This window comes from Branchiostoma floridae, chromosome 4 (genome assembly GCF_000003815.2).
Source record: "Branchiostoma floridae strain S238N-H82 chromosome 4, Bfl_VNyyK, whole genome shotgun sequence".
Classification (NCBI taxonomy): Eukaryota; Metazoa; Chordata; class Leptocardii; order Amphioxiformes; family Branchiostomatidae; genus Branchiostoma; species Branchiostoma floridae.
In genome coordinates, this window is record NC_049982.1 from 25,847,767 (window position 1) to 25,861,418 (window position 13,652).

The window sequence follows — 13,652 nt, forward strand, 5'->3', positions numbered from 1 at the left end:
TTTTAAGTAGTTTCACAACCCGTGCTAGGATTCCTAGTAACATTTACCACATCAGCTCTACCAACAATGAACATCCATACATGAATGATATAAATGAATGAAATCTATTGGCTGCGAGTGGCACTTAGATTAAGTCATTATTCGATTTCATAGACGCCTGAGGCAGGGGTAGCAAATTAATTGATATTCCTAGGTACTACCGGCATAAATACAAAGGCACTGCAAACAAAATGTTTGTCGGTTGGAACCTCTATATGTCCTCCTTTCCTAGAACTGGTTTATTGAATTGAAACTCTTTGCAGCCAAATAGGCTGAATTGCGAGGTTCACAATTACAAAGTTTTACATATACTACAGGTAAAAGACGGCAATCAACTACATACATACGTGCCCAATTTACAACACATAATAGAATACAATATCAGAAATCAATACTAATCAATGCTAGATACATCTCATTTACTGTTAAAAAGTTTGACAATATAAGATATTTGTAATTGTCTTAATTGTTCAGTTAAAAGTTACAGATGTTGCCAGTTACAAAACAAAATGAATCTTTTAAAAGACGGAATACGAGCTACATGTAGTTAAGAGCTATTAACACAGTAGTATAGGAGTTACTTTAACGCTAGATCATATTTATAGGAAGTAGATAAATTCGTGCTGTACAACTTCAGAGCTCTAGGCATAAATGGCAGCTCGTGACTCTTTGTTCGACTACGTGAAGTAATAAATTATCCAAATGTCTGCGGTCTAGATGTCTGCCTGTGGAATGTGACCAATTTGCCTGAGGAGATGATTGCTGAAATTCCCCCCTTCGTTGTAATCTCTGTCCACCGTCCTACTCATCATCTACATCATCTAATGTTATGCATTGTCTATCGCTCCTCGGGCCCAGTCTTTTTTTGCAACCTTAAGCTTTATCAACATTCACCTAACAGTGTACAGACAGTATAATACATATATGAGAAAACATAGAAAGCAATTATGATAGTGTTCATGAGAGTTACAAAGATTGTTGTCTATTTCTATAGTCTTATTCAAGCTGTTGCTAAAATACGCAAAATTTGGTTTAACGTTTTTGTTTTTACGAAACATAGATATATAGAGTATTTAGCAATCATAATACAATAGAATGTGAAAGTGTGGTACTGGTAGTAGTAGGATGGCAGCCTTCCATTACACCGTGTATCATCTAGTACCAGGTCATGGTTGGTAAACCTTTTCCACCAGATCCAGATCTAGAACTGTTTCCAAAATGTCTCAACATTTTTACAATACAGAAGTAAATGTTCAATCGTGTGTTTTTCTTTACAGTTGTTACACTGGTTTCTACTAGATTTGCTTTTCTTAGCCAGCTTTTTGTAGGCAGGTAGTTGTGAATGATCATGTATTGTATTAAAGCACTGTAACCTAGTTTCCTTTATAGCAATAAAGGCAGCAGTATAGGCACTCTCGATGTTATCTTTGCCAATTTTTCGTATGATTTCGTTTTCCCTAATGGGGGGTACAACTTGTTTTTTTCCATAAGAATGTCATATATATATTACGCGAAGTCATAAATTATCCAAATGTCTGCGGTCTCTTCCTGTGGAATGTGACCAATCTGCCTGAGGAGATGATTACTGAAATTCCACCCTGCGTTGCAATCTCTGCCTACAGCTAAACTCATCATCTACATATTCATCGAATGCTATGCATTGGTCTATCGCTCCCTCGGCCCAGTCTGCTGTGTAACGCTACTTTTTGTAGGTATGTAAACCGACAACTCTGGTCTTTACAGATGCCACGATTACAAAAAGCCATTTCGTGCAATATTAAACGAAGCCAACCAAACAGGTACAGCCCAAAATGTTTTATACCAAAGCGTTTCGAATTTTCTGTGGCAGTCGCCTAAAACGCGCGCAGTCATGATAGCTTCAGCCGACTTGTAACTTTCCTTACCCCGTGGTATCGCACAATGTAAGCACGCTGATAGCTTCAACAGGCTTATAATTTTCCTTATCCCGTACTGCTGTAGCGCCCATCGGAAGCAAACTGAAGCTAAAAGACTGGATTCCAGAGCCAAACAGTAAATTTCAGATGTTTCATTAAATACTTTGTCGGCGAGAACGTGTTTCATGTGAGGACTTGTTCGCCTCTGACTTGGATGCGGTCATGTTTAGCGTATTCGACCTGTGGAAGTGGAATCTAGGTTCGTTTTTGTACGATGTACGAAGAGGGCCTTTTGGTCTGTGCAGAGTAGGGGAATTTGGGAGTGACATGCTTTGATTGCTGTAGTTCACGCCAGGCTGCATTCTGGTCAATGAGAAAGATGGGTGATTGTTGTATAAGGTTCTAGTGTGTCCTGCAGACACCAAACGCCGCTGTGCTTTGCCATATCTACCCTCCATAGCTCCTACTTCAGCTTTACCATACCAGGGAACGTCTCTTTTCTTTCTCTGGGGTTCAGTGACTTGATAATTTTGTGTGAGGGTATTTCCAGCCGCCAGGTTCCCACTGGAAGCAAGCAGGGCTACGTTAGTTGCTCGCGGAGCTCTGTGATAGAATGCATGTTTGTCCCCCAGCCTTGTTGGGAGCAGGTTGGCCGGCTCGGCTGATGAAGCATAGACAGTTACGGAACCTTTCCTCTCCTTAACGTCAGCATCGCAAGATGACCGAGACACCTGTAGTGCCAGGGGGAACGACAGCGGGCGTGTTACGGTGTTCTGGTAGTGTCCGTCTCCGATCTGCCAGTAGTGATGTAGCGACGATGGCCTCGTGTTGTAGTAGTTAAAGAAGTCGTCGGGAATCTGCCAGTAGGCGTCTGGGGAATCTGGTGGTGAAGTTTCAGTGTTTTCGTAGTTGTGGTAATAGTGGTCGGTAATGACGCAGTAGTGCTGCGGGTCAGTATCTGCACATGCTGCCCCCTGTGTGTCCGGACCCACGGCAGGGTAGGTTGTGTTCACAGCGTGCCCACCTATCCCCCAGCTGCTGAGGGAGGAGACGCCTGTGGAAGCATCAGCCGCACGTGCGGCCGCGGCTCGGTTGCCCCCTGAACAACAGCCATGCTTTCTTAGAATGGATACTGAAAGCCATGTTACTAACATGGCTACCAGTAAAGTTACAAGTGATATTACCAAGCCCATGTGAAGGGATGGTTCTTTCCCCGGTCGCACGGTCACAGTTGGGCTTGTATCTGAAGTCGTCCCCGATCGCACGGTCACTGCTGGGTCTGTATCGGTAGTCGTCTCGTTCAGGGGCGGGCCGGGTGTGCTCTCCTCGGGCTTATCTGCAGGAGTCTCCGCCTGTTCCCCGCGCCTCTCCTTGGTACAGGCGTCACCCACTTGGGCGTCACCAAGATCGTCGGCGGACACCGGCGCGGTGAAGACATGTCGGTAGGTCTTTCCCCGCGTGTGGACCAAACATGTCACGTTCCTCGGAGTCATTTCTTCGTGCCCAAAGACGGTACCGTTGTTGTTGTAAAGGCTGTCTGGATAGAGCCCGACTGTCTTTTCCACAACCGTGACATGAGATAGAACTACAGCAGTGCCCCGGAGTTTGGTGGACTCGCCCAAACCGATATCAGCGATCCGAATGGCGATATCTTGGTTCAAAACAAGCTTGACGATGCCCACGTCGTTCCAAGCACGTGAACAGAAGTCAGTAAAGTTGTCGGCAAATTGGTCCTGCTCCGTGTGGATGGACAACATGACTAGCGGGAGATCATACATCGTTAGGCTGGCTGGAGCAGATAACATATAACACCGACCTCTAGGTTCGACCTCATCGGGCCGAGCTAGCGGGGTGAGATAGTCGCGCTCTATTTGTACTCGGTACCGCCTGTGATAACGGCCTAACGTGCTGATACAGAAAATGACTTTGTTGACCCAGACTGCGACAAGACCGGAATAGGGAGTTTGTCGATAATCGAGGTTCCAGATGATTGACGAAGAATGATCGCCGAGTGTTAGGAGACTGTTACCGCTGACTTTCAGTTCTTGTAGTCTGTGCAGCCCACTTAGAGCCGTCCTTGACAGGCACGTCAACGCATTGCTGCTCAAGTCGAGGCGGCTAAGCGATATGACTGACTTAAATGCTTCTGGGGGGATGCTACGAATTGAATTCGATTTCAGAGAAAGATGGCCCAATCTTTCCAGCCCCTGAAACCAAGACGGCTGGATATCTTTTAATGAGTTACTTTCAAGTAGCAATGTAAGCAGGTCATGCAGGTGTTTGAAGCAATGTGGGTCCATGCTGCTGATGTTGTTGTGAGACAATGTCAGGGTATGGAACAATTTTGAGGACTGCAAGCCGATAAACCATGTTTGCTTGACGTGAGTTAGGTTGTTGAAGTCCAGGTTCAGGAGCGTTAGTCTAGGAAACGCAGCCAGAGAGGGCGCCTCTATGTCTGTGATGCCGCAAGATATCAGGGCGAGGTTGCCGGTCACTGCCTGTCGCGGCGGCCGTAGCTGCCGCAGAGAGAGAACTGGGCCCAATGAGAGCCCTCTCACCGCCACTAGTAGGTCGTCAGGAAGGCATGGAACGGTTAGTTGTTGGGAGCCGTTCTTGACATCTAAGACTTGTTGTTTTTGCCGATGCGCTGTGCACAGGATACATGTCGTATCCTCCTTGGTCGCCTTCTTTACATTATGAAGAAAGCCCATGGAGCGAGAGAACACACAGTCCGACCATGATGACGTCACGTTACACCCAGGAAAGCATGCCGGGTCTAAACATGCACACCCCACCAACATAGTGAGGACAATTCCGAACTTTTGTATTACTCTGAGCATGGTGAACCTTATAAATGGGACAATACTTAATAGGACGTTATAGGGCCTTCTAGCCGTCACTGGTACTGGCTTCTGAGTGTATGCCGTGCAGTCGATAGGGCGTGAGTTCGATCCCAGCCAAGTCAGACCAAACACTCTAGAAATGGCACATGCTGCTTTCTCTGATTAGCATTTGGGAAGGAATATGGTCTCAAATATACAGCACTACCAGTATACTAGCCCCCTGCTGTAGTGATTGCGCAAAGATGTGTGGCCCAGGGCTCTGTACAGAAATGGATATGGTTGTTGCCGATGCACCATTTGGTGCAGGAGGGACTTTAGCCTTTTCAACTGGCTTCTGAACAGCTCAGATCAGGTCTAAACAGGAGCGGGTTTAGGTTTATCTAAGCCTGAGTCCGAGAAGATGATCAGACAACTCGCTGTCTTATTTGTCTGTCTTGTCTTGTGTTTTTCCACCGTTAGACTGAAAGGCGTATTTTCCCGGGATCTCGTCAGCTGCAGGTGTTTGGGCGAGAGGAACTGTCTCGGTCATGTATTCGGTCAGCATGAAAAATACAACATGATTGTGCAAAATTAAAAAAAAAGACACTCGCACAACATGGTTAAGCAAGGTTAAGAGAAGGGGTGGGGTGTTTTACTTGATAAAGAGATTCATTAAATGTACACAATAGGGGTGGGAACCGTAACAAAAACGTCAGGTACCGGTGTGGTTCAGGTCCGGAGGATTAGGTCCAGGTCCGAACCTGAACCTGGACCTTATTGTTTTTGAAAACTTTTGTATGGGTCATACACACGCACACCTACAAATATTGGTCCGTTTCACTACAAAGGAATCTCTTTGGTGGAGTATACTATCTTTAGGTAAACAACTCTAACTGCCTCTGTTAACTTAGACCAAGTTTGCCCAAACTTGTTAAAATGATTGTCGACTCTCCTCTACTTCGCTCTTGTTATTTTCTTTGACCGGCAAACCCCCAAAACGCGTGAATACCTGCCGCCGTATTGCCGGTATGATATGTTCATTTTCTATTCGTCCCAACTCCGGTCTACTGCTTTTTTAGGTCCGGTTTTTCTCGACCGTCCCAACAATAAAAATCGGTTTTGTACCTGTACCCACCCCTTATACACATTCTTGGTAGCTTCTTATTTCTGTTGAGTTTCTACAGCCAGAATGTATTCTGACAGCCAAACTTCGCTAGTACACCAATAACTGGTTTAAAAACAGCTAGTCACCCAAAAGGTAAGTTTTGATTTCAGAGTCTACCTTTTAGCAAAGACTGCTCTAGTACGGCTCAACTCCACTCAACTCAACAAGTACATGTACTCGCTATTTTTATATTCCTCGAAAATAAGATTTTACCATGGTCAATACTGACAGTTGGGGACCAGATATATATATATGTCAGAATCCACTTTGACACCATGCACAGCATTATTACAACCTTTTTGGATTAAATCAACGCTAATAAAAACATACTAAGACTCGAACTTACCTCTCCACAGTAGCTGGAACCCTGCACAAAACAGCCCGGAGGGGACGGTCAGGCATGTCTGGTTTGCAGTGGTCATCTTAAGCACGCTGACCTGCCTGGTCTGCAGTGGTCATCTGAAGCACACTGCTTGAGGGGAGGCTTTATACGCGTCTGGCGGACCATCATCGGGGTCAATAGTATTCATGATATGCATTGGGAGCTGTGGTGTTTTTCTTTTAGAAAAAATTGTGCTTTGTGTCAAGGAGCTTTCATCATCGACATGTGTTCAGGACAGAAAATTAAAGGCCCGGACTACTTTACAACTGCCAAATGTTCGCAACAGCAGTGGTTGTGTGTACACCATGAATGATTGATGAAGACCTTCCCGGACTGCTGTAGCGCCTGTCGGCAGCACAGTGAAGCTAAAAAGACTGGATTCCAGAGCTAAACAGTAAATCTCAGATGTTTCATTAAATACTTTGTCTGCGAGAACGTGTTTCATGTGAGGACTTGTTCGCCTCTGACTTGGCTGCGGTCATGTTTAACGTGTTTGACCTGTGAATTTGGCATCTATATTCCTTTTTGTACGATGTACGAAGAGGGCCTTTTGTTCTGTGCAGAGTAGGGGAATTTGGGAGTGACATGCTTTGATTGCTGTAGTTCACGCCAGTCTGCATTCTGGTCAATAAGAAAGATGGGTGATTGTTGTATAAGGTTCTAGTGTGTCCTGCAGACACCAAACGCCGCTGTGCTTTGCCATATCTACCCTCCATAGCTCCTACTTCAGCTTTACCATACCAGGGAACGTCTCTTTTCTTTCTCTGGGGTTCAGTGACTTGATAATTTTGTGTGAGGGTATTTCCAGCCGCCAAGTTCCCACTGGAAGCAAGCAGGGCTACGTTAGTTGCTCGCGGAGCTCTGTGATAGAATGCATGTTTGTCCCCCAGCCTTGTTGGGAGCAGGTTGGCCGGCTCGGCTGATGAAGCATAGACAGTTACGGAACTTTTCCTCTCCTTAACGTCAGCATCGCAAGATGACCGAGGCACCTGCAGTGCCAGGGGGAACGACAGCGGGCGTGTTACGGTGTTCTGGTAGTGTCCGTCTCCGATCTGCCAGTAGTGATGTAGCGACGATGGCCTCGTGTTGTAGTAGTTAAAGAAGTCGTCGGGAATCTGCCAGTAGGCGTCTGGGGGATCTGGTGGTGAAGTTTCAGTGTTTTCGTAGTTGTGGTAATAGTGGTCGGTAATGACGCAGTAGTGCTGCGGGTCAGTATCTGCACATGCTGCCCCCTGTGTGTCCGGACCCACGGCAGGGTAGGTTGTGTTCACAGCGTGCCCACCTATCCCCCAGCTGCTGAGGGAGGAGACGCCTGTGGAAGCATCAGCCGCACGTGCGGCCGCGGCTCGGTTGCCCCCTGAACAACAGCCATGCTTTCTTAGAATGGATACTGAAAGCCATGTTACTAACATGGCTACCAGTAAAGTTACAAGTGATATTACCAAGCCCATGTGAAGGGATGGTTCTTTCCGCGGTCGCACGGTCAGAGTTGGGCTTGTATCTGAAGTCGTCCCCGATCGCACGGTCACTGCTGGGTCTGTATCGGTAGTCGTCTCGTTCAGGGGCGGGCCGGGTGTGCTCTCCTCGGGCTTATCTGCAGGAGTCTCCGCCTGTTCCCCGCGCCTCTCCTTGGTACAGGCGTCAAAAAGATCGTCGGCGGACACCGGCGCGGTGAAGACATGTCGGTAGGTCTTTCCCCGCGTGTGGACCAAACATGTCACGTTCCTCGGAGTCATTTCTTCGTGCCCAAAGACGGTACCGTTGTTGTTAAGGCTGTCTGGATAGAACCCGACTGTCTTTTCCACAACCGTGATATCAGATAGAACTACAGCAGTGCCCCGGAGTTTGGTGGGCTCGCCCAAACCGATATCAGCGATCCGAATGGCGGTATCTTGGTTCAAAACAAGCTCGACGATGCCCACGTCCTTCCAAGCACGTGAACAGAAGTGAGTAAAGTTGTCGGCACGTTGGTTCTGCTCCGTGTGGATGGACAACATGACTAGCGGGAGATCATACATCGTTAGGCTGGCTGGAGCAGATAACATATAACACCGACCTCTAGGTTCGACCTCATCGGGCCGAGCTAGCGGGGTGAGATAGTCGCGCTCTATCTGTACTCGGTACCGCCTGTGATAACGGCCTAACGTGCTGATACAGAAAATGACTTTGTTGACCCAGACTGCGACAAGACCGGAATAGGGAGTTTGTCGATAATCGAGGTTCCAGATGATTGACGAAGAATGATCGCCGAGTGTTAGGAGACTGTTACCGCTGACTTTCAGTTCTTTTAGTCTGTGCAGCCCACTTAGAGCCGTCCTTGACAGGCACGTCAACGCATTGCTGCTCAAATCGAGGCGGCTAAGCGATATGACTGACTTAAATGCTTCTGGGGGGATGCTACGAATTGAATTCGATTTCAGAGAAAGATGGCCCAATCTTTCCAGCCCCTGAAACCAAGACGGCTGGATACCTTTTAATGAGTTACTTTCAAGTAGCAATGTAAGCAGGTTATGCAGGTGTTTGAAGCAATGTGGGTCCATGCTGCTGATGTTGTTGTGAGACAATGTCAGGGTATGGAACAATTTTGAGGACTGCAAGCCGATAAACCATGTTTGCTTGACGTGAGTTAGGTTGTTGAAGTCCAGGTTCAGGAGCGTTAGTCTAGGAAACGCAGCCAGAGAGGGCGCCTCTATGTCTGTGATGCCGCAGGATATCAGGGCGAGGTTGCCGGTCACTGCCTGTCGCGGCGGCCGCAGCTGCCGCAGAGAGAGAACTGGGCCCAATGAGAGCCCTCTCACCGCCACTAGTAGGTCGTCAGGAAGGCATGGAACGGTTAGTTGTTGGGAGCCGTTCTTGACATCTAAGACTTGTTGTTTTTGCCGATGCGCTGTGCACAGGATACATGTCGTATCCTCCTTGGTCGCCTTCTTTACATTATGAAGAAAGCCCATGGAGCGAGAGAACACACAGTCCGACCATGATGACGTCACGTTACACCCAGGAAAGCATGCCGGGTCTAAACATGCACACCCCACCAACATAGCGAGGACAATTCCGAACTGCTGTGTTACTCTGAGCATGGTGAACCTTGTAATATATATGGGACAATACTTTAGGTTGGACGTTAGGGCCTTCTCGCAGTTACTGGCATTGGCTTCTGAGTGAATGCCGTGCAGTCGGTAGGACGTGAGTTCGATCCCAGCCGAGTCAGACCAAACACTCTAGAAATGGTACATGCTGCTTTCTCTGATGAGCATTCGTGGGAGAATATTGTCTCAAACACGCAGCACTATCAATAGTGATTGCACGAGTTGTATGGACCAGGGCTCGGTACAGAAACGGAGATGGACGTTGCCGATGCACCATATGGTGCAGAAGGGACTTAAGCCTTTTCAACTGGCTTGTTTGGAACGGCTCAGATCAGGTCTACACAGGAGCGGGTTTAGGTTTATCTTGGCCTCAGTCCGTGAAGGTGATCTGACAACTAGCTGTCTTATTTGTCTGCCTTGTCTTGTGTTTTTCCACCGTTAGACTGAGAGGCGTATTTTCCCGGGATCTCGTCAGCTGCAGGTGTTTGGGCGAGAAGAACTGTCTCGGTCACGTATTCGGTCATCATGACAAATACAACATGATTGTGCAAAATTAAAAAAAGACACTCGCACAACATGGTTAAGCAAGGTTAAGAGAAGGGCTGGGGTGTTTTACTTGATAAAGAGATTCATTAAATGTACACAATAGGGGTGGGAACCGTAACAAAAACGTCAGGTACCGGTGTGGTTCAGGTCCGGAGGATTAGGTCCAGGTCCGAACCTGAACCTGATTGTTTTTGAAAACTTTTGTATGGGTCATACACACGCACACCTACAAATATTGGTCCGTTTCACTACAAAGGAATCTCTTTGGTGGAGTATACTATCTTTAGGTAAACAACTCTAACTGCCTCTGTTAACTTAGACCAAGTTTGCCCAAACTTGTTAAAATGATTGTCGACTCTCCTCTACTTCGCTCTTGTTATTTTCTTTGACCGGCAAACCCCCAAAACGCGTGAATACCTGCCGCCGTATTGCCGGTATGATATGTTCATTTTCTATTCGTCCCAACTCCGGTCTACTGCTTTTTTAGGTCCGGTTTTTCTCGACCGTCCCAACAATGAAAATCGGTTTTGTACCTGTACGATATACCGGTACCCACCCCTTATACACATTCTTGGTAGCTTCTTATTTCTGTTGAGTTTCTACAGCCAGAATGTATTCTGACAGCCAAACTTCGCTAGTACACCAATAACTGGTTTAAAAACAGCTAGTCACCCAAAAGGTAAGTTTTGATTTCAGAGTCTACCTTTTAGCAAAGACTGCTCTAGTACGGCTCAACTCCACTCAACTCAACAAGTACATGTACTCGCTATTTTTATATTCCTCGAAAATAAGATTTTACCATGGTCAATACTGACAGTTGGGGACCAGATATATATATATGTCAGAATCCACTTTGACACCATGCACAGCATTATTACAACCTTTTTGGATTAGATCAATGCTAATAAAAACATACTAAGACTCGAACTTACCTCTCCACAGTAGCTGGAACCCTGCACAAAACAGCCCGGAGGGGACGGTCAGGCATGTCTGGTTTGCAGTGGTCATCTTAAGCACGCTGACCTGCCTGGTCTGCAGTGGTCATCTGAAGCACACTGCTTGAGGGGAGGCTTTATACGCGTCTGGCGGACCATCATCGGGGTCAATAGTATTCATGATATGCATTGGGAGCTGTGGTGTTTTTCTTTTAGAAAAAATTGTGCTTTGTGTCAAGGAGCTTTCATCATCGACATGTGTTCAGGACAGAAAATTAAAGGCCCGGACTACTTTACAAATGCCAAATGTTCGCAACAGCAGTGGTTGTGTGTACACCATGAATAATTGATGAAGACCTTTAATTAAGTGTGCCAAAGCTTATGAAAGTTTTAATCCTTACTGAAAACATAAACCCCAGAAGTTTCTCTCTAAAAGCACAGCCCCAGACAATGCATAACATTAGTTGATCTAGCAGATGGGCGGCACACATGCATGTAATAAACTGGTGGTACTTTAGAATCCCTCTGGTCAGTGTATTGGAGCTCATCACTAAGCAAAGCTGTGGTGGAAATGAGAAATGTCAAATCATAGTTCGACTTCAGAATTGCCAGACGATAAGGTAGGATATGAACACGTGCGTGTGTAGAACATCAGATGAAATAAACAGAGGTAAGAGCTCATGGGGTGAGGATTGGTTGAGGATGGACGAAAAGGAAGGGAAGATAATCAGACATGCATGTATCGATGTTTGAGTTATCGTCAGTCTTAGACATTTGTAGGAGCTGTTAGCAACGAAGAGTGATGGTTATATAATATAAATGTTATGGGAAAGTAGTGGTGTATTTATTTAATGACACAGAGGATGTCCATCTGATTAGTAATTATCAAAATGTGACACTTAATTGTGTAATGTGCGTTTAAGAGGTCGACGGCATATGGTAGCGTGGTGTTCCTTAAGCTTGATGTTTGGCATTTGAAATGTCTAAGGTTGTCAGCATTATTGAGGTTCGACTATGTGCCTCAGAGCTGTGTGGTGGGAGGAAGTTGGGAAACTCAGAAAGAAGAAGGGATGTGGCCAACTTTAGTCAGATGGTGATTTGATTTTCCACCAATATGTCATAACATCAGCTGTTCACACGGTACAAAAACGAGATGCACACTTTCCTCTGACAGCCCTACACCAACTGTAAGATGAATACTTGGCGCCAACCCCGTCTGCTAAAAAACAAGTACCATTGGCTAGGAAAGAGACAACTAACAACTGTCCCTTATCGTAACAAAATCAGAACATCTGTATCGCCCATAAAACTTCTGACACCCAACCCAGATGAGAGGACCTAATGGCATTTTAATCACCATGTCACTCAAATCAGCAGTACAGTATGTGAGACATCCATACCTGTTAAGCATTATCGTTAAATGTACCTCTTACAATTATACTTACGCTTCACATCTCCATGATATCCTAAGCTGACATAAATAAAACTAATTGTCATATCAAAAAAAACTCGGGGTTCCCCAAACAGCTGTCACCTCACCATCTGCTTGGAGCTAAGCCCATTAACAAACACATAAAGCACGATGCCTGTACCAATATATCTCAAATATAGGGGTGATTTCTGATATTATCACATCGATTATAACGACAGATACCGCTCCCCAAATCTCATCGATTCGAGCTTTTATCACACCCTACCAACACAACAAGTATGAAACCAATCCATCCAGCCGAGTAATCATCTACACAGACAGAGACACATAACAGAAAATATAACCTCCATTCCATGACATTTCATGAAGGTAAATACAACACGGTGTATTCCGCATCACCCTCGGTCCCAGCCCGTATGCAACGTGTAAGACGACCCTAGCAGATGCAGGTTTGTTGTTTGGAGTTTCCGTCTCCTAGGAGGACTTCCGACCAAGGATGCAAGGGGTTCCTCCTACCCCTGACTCATGTGTCATGGCGGGTGCGTCATGCCCGAACATGCCCCTATGGCCTGTCACCACCACAAAGGCCTGTCACTGCCACTAGCCGCAGCTATGTACTCATTTACACCTGAGTTAGGTGAGGAAAGTCGTGTAAAGTGCCTTTCCCAAGGGCACAAGATCGGTGACACGGCAAGCGGATTTGAACCCCGGACCTCTCGGGCCTGAGACCAACGCGCTCCCGATCGTGCCACGCGGTCCCACCGTGGAATACACCGTGTTGTATTCTATATGTATCTTCTCGGGTGGTAGATTTAAGTTTCTTGTAACAGATATAGTACGTGTAATGATACTATATATGTACATGTTATGTCAGGGGCCCAGCCGTGACCCAAAATAGCCCGATAGCCCTAGGGTGTCCCACGGCGCCAAGTCCCCACGCCAGAAGGAACACAAAAAAGATCGTAAACTTTTCAAATGGGACCCTTTCCATAATACGTTCAAAATGGTTACTTTTTCCTAACTCTCTGTTTCTCTCTTGACATTTGCTTCGAATGCTTCGAAATAAAGTACATGCTTGTCTATGACCGGCAATGCTATGCTGCATTTTCAATATCGTTGCAAAATAGCCAATACATGCATTTTTGTTTACATATTTAGAGAGAGAAATCGTCAACTTCCACGAAATTGCAAGACTGCTGAAGATCCCTGCCGTGGCCCACCTCCTGGGCATGAAGTTTGCGTTCGTCCTGGCCAACATGATCATCCTGAACTCCTATCCCATCATCGTCAGGGACACGTTTGGGATGGGGCCACAGGAGGCCGGGATCTTTGCCATGTATAACAGCA